At 36.9% G+C, this 3,957-nt stretch overlaps 1 pseudogene; it reads right to left on the reverse strand.

Annotated features, from left to right (window-relative positions):
- Positions 1–873: 873 nt before the first annotated feature.
- LOC125837503 (uncharacterized) overlaps positions 874–3,957 on the reverse strand; it is a 17,100-nt pseudogene continuing 14,016 nt past the window's right edge.

A 3,957-nucleotide genomic window follows, 5' to 3' on the forward strand; every position in this document is an offset into this window, starting at 1 on the left:
GCTTTAAATAAGCACTTCGCCTTAAACTTTAAGTTCAAATACAACCTTACTATCTCAAGTTTAAATGCTTTCGTCGGAGTTGACTTGGAGTATACATGCTGAAACATGCAAGGCAAACATCACCTTCCAATCTATTTTAAACCAACACTACTTATCTAAGAAATATGGTCCCTCACCTATACCATAAGTCTATGTCAAGTTTCATATGAATAAAAGTAGCATATGGAGTTCCATTAATATAATTTATAGTCATGATATTATTTCGGTAGTTGTATTGTATTCCTACAAACAAAGACATTGTAAGACTTTATAGAAATGATCACATTAGATTTATTATATTTTTCTTACATACTTCTTATATTCATGTTTAAATTTGACTTGAATAATAAAGTGAAGGATATTGAATGATGATCGGCTTGTGGGAATGAATTTAGACAAGAGTTTGAAAAATTGTGCATTAATTTTGTATTTTGTCTTCTATTGTTTTAATGATTAGGATCATAAGAATGATGTTGCCATATTTACTTATTTATTTATTTCTGTTCTCCCCATAATTTTTGTTGTTTTATATTATTATACGATTTTTTTGTTATCGTATGTTTATAAATTTGTTATCCAATATAACAACTTATGACTTTGTTGGGAGGCATATAACTACTAACAAAACCTTTTTATTTATGAAATCACTTATACATTTGGATATATATAATATATATGCACATATTATAAATATTTCTCATATGATATTTTAATTAAACTATTGACATTTTATCAGTTTTTTTAATCATGCGAAGCACATATAAATTCACTAATTAAAATTAAAGTATTACCAAAAAAAGAAAAACAATCATTTTTTTAAAAACAATCATAAATTCATAAATTAAACTTCAGCTCCTTCTTATTTTGCTCCTTCTGCTTCTTCTTCTTCTCCTTCCGCTTCTCTTCCATCTTTTTCACCTCCTCCTCCTCCTCCTCCTCCTCCTTCTTCTTCTTCTTTCTCCTCCTCCTCGTCCTCCTCGTGCTCCCTTTCCTCCTCCTCTTCTTCTTCTTCTTCGTCTTCTTTCTCTTCTTCGTATCTCTTCTTCTTCCTGTTCCTCTTCTTCCTCCTCTTCCTCTTCCTCTTCCTCTTTCTCTTCTTCTTCTTCTTCTTCTTCTTCTTCTCCTTCTCCTCCTCCTCCTCCTTCTTCTTCTGCTCCTTCTGCTTCTTCTCCTTTTGCTTCTTCTCCTTCTTCTTATGCTACTTCTGCTTCTCCTCCTCCTCCTCCCCCTCTCTCTCCTCATTCTCATCCTCTTTCTTCTCCTCCTCTCCCTCTTCTTCTTCCTCTTCCTCTTCTTCTTCTTCTTCTTCTTCTTCTTTTTCTTCTTCTACTACTTGTTTCTCGTCCTCTACTTCTTCTTCCTCTTCCTCTTCGTCTTCCTATTCTTCTTCCTCTTCCTCCTCTTCTTCTTCCTCCTCTTCTTCCTCCTAGTCTTCTTCTTCCTTTTGTTCCTCTTCCTCCTCCTCCTCCTCCTCCTCCTCTTCCTGTTCCTGTTCCTCTTCCTCTTCCTCTTCTTCTTCTTCTCCACCTCCTTCTGCTTCTGCTCCTTTTTCTTCTGCTCTGTATATTTCTTTTACTTTTACTTCTTCTCCTTCTGCTTCTTCTCTTCCTCCTTCTCCTCCTTATTCTTCTTTTTATTCCACTTTTTCTTCTACCTCTTGCTCCTCGTCCTCCTCTTCCTTCTTTTCCTCCTCATCCTCCTCTTCCTCCTCATCCACCTCTTCCTCTTCTTCTTCCTCTTCTTCCTCGCCTTCCTCTTCTTCCTCATCCTCTTCTTCTTTTTCTTCTTCTTCTTCTTCCTCTTCTTCAAGTTCTTCATCTTCTTCCTCTTCATCCTGTTAGTCCTCTTCATCCTCTTCCTCCTCTTCCTTCTCTTCCTCCTCTTCTTCCTCTTCTTCCTCTTCTTCCTCTTCTTCTTCTTCCTCTTCTACCTCTTCCTCTTCTTCTTCTACCTCTTTCTCTTCTTCTTCCTTTTCATCTTCGTCTTCCTCTTCTTTCTATTCCTCCTCTTCCTCTTCTTCTTTCTCTTCCTCTTCTTCTTCGTCTTCTTCTTCTTCTTCTTTGTTGTAACGACCCGAGAGCACCCCCTAGCCGTTACATGTGTATTCGACCTCTCAGAGGTCTCATACAAGCCTTGGAATTCATTCATCGCATAGATCATAAAAGTCACTAAGAATTTAAAAACTTTCCTTACAAAGAAGACATTTCATTAAAATAGCAAGCGGAAGACTTTCTAGACTTTATACATGATGTCTCAAAATCATCTAATATTTGAATACAACAATGGGACTAAGCCCATAAAAGACTTAAAGACAATACTAGAAATACATCAAAAAGAACATGTATGGTGTTGTCCTCGAATCTTTGAGTACTCACCAAGTCTTCATCGTCAACACTTAGAAACCTATCAAGTAGCCATGACATGTCACCATCTCCAATCCCTACACTTTAGTCAAAAAGGGAAAGAAAGGGGTTAGGACAATTAAGTACTAAGTATGGAGACCATGCAAAAACATGCTTCAACAGACATTTACAAGGAATATATGCTTTCATAACATTTTTGATAAAACCTTCACTTCACAAGTATAAGAGATATAATACAAGTCAACATTCGCATATAAGACCATAGCCAACCATACACAAACTCAACATATCCATATCCAACCCATGCTTAACTTTAGAAGAACACATGCCATTTCATTACCATAGGACCTCTACCTAATATAACCTTAAGAACGCTTGAGTGAGACAAGAAGTGACCGCCCATACAACCTTTTCAAGCACACTTAAATGTTCCTAAAGATTACCTTAGATAAGGACTTTTCCTTTACAACATAACATCAATAGACCAACATTCTTTAAGAAACCACTTAGGAGACCTTCAAGCACATAAGGGGACTTTCACATAATAGTCGTTAGACTTAGGGAACTCACTTTAATATCTTCAAAGCCTACTCGTGCCATGTGTAAATAGCATCCCATACTACTACCTACATGTTGTAGAACCTATCCAATAACTATAGTGCACATCCTACATGATGGGAATAGGCATAACCGACATAGATCATAGTAGCTAAGCATGGAATCCGGAGTCTATCCTACTCCATGGATGTTGTTGTACTTGCCAAGGGTAGAACTAGTAAGCAACCTATGTAGGCACATGGTTTGCGGGATGTCCAAGGAAGTTCATTGTGCCTAATCTCATACTCAACTAGGCCACCTTCCCAACCACATCCACTCGGTGCTAGCCTTGTTTCCCATAGAATATTGAATCACATATGTACTAGAGAGGGTTCCTTCTCTAGTTCAACCCAATGCATAGTACCTCTTCCCAAGAAAGGCCCCATTTCTTAGTCATAGCCAATCAAGGTTAATAAGGATAGCTCATTTAACTTTCTTAGATAAGGATTATCATGCTGTTCCGGCTCCATCAATCTCTAAGTCTATCATTTCACTCAAGAAGGGAACATTGCCCTAAGGCCCATCCTTCAAGGTTATACATTTACTTAGGAAAGCTAGACTTATGAAAGGGCACCATTTCTTAGTTCTGCCGATTCAAGTCTTGGCCTAAAATTTCTCTTTTAGCATTTATAGAAAGGGCACCATCTCTTAGTTCTAGCCCACTTCACACATTCATGCATTCAAGAATTTAAGTAACAAGAAGAGACACTTTAGTCTACTAATCAAGTCACAAGATTATCATTTGAGGACACTTCATAATCCAACATCATATATACATCATTAGAACATCTTCACATTATAGCATCACACAAACTTTACATATAGCTTCATATAGGACTTTACATATAGCCTCATATAGAACTTTACATATAGCTTCATTTATATATAATAACACAACAATACAACAATACTCCTGTAATGCCCTTCATGGCCACAATCATAATTCAAAAGCAACAAG

Source organism: Solanum verrucosum, unplaced genomic scaffold, assembly GCF_900185275.1.
Source record: "Solanum verrucosum unplaced genomic scaffold, falcon-dt-bn FXZP01000092.1, whole genome shotgun sequence".
Lineage (NCBI taxonomy): Eukaryota > Viridiplantae > Streptophyta > Magnoliopsida > Solanales > Solanaceae > Solanum > Solanum verrucosum.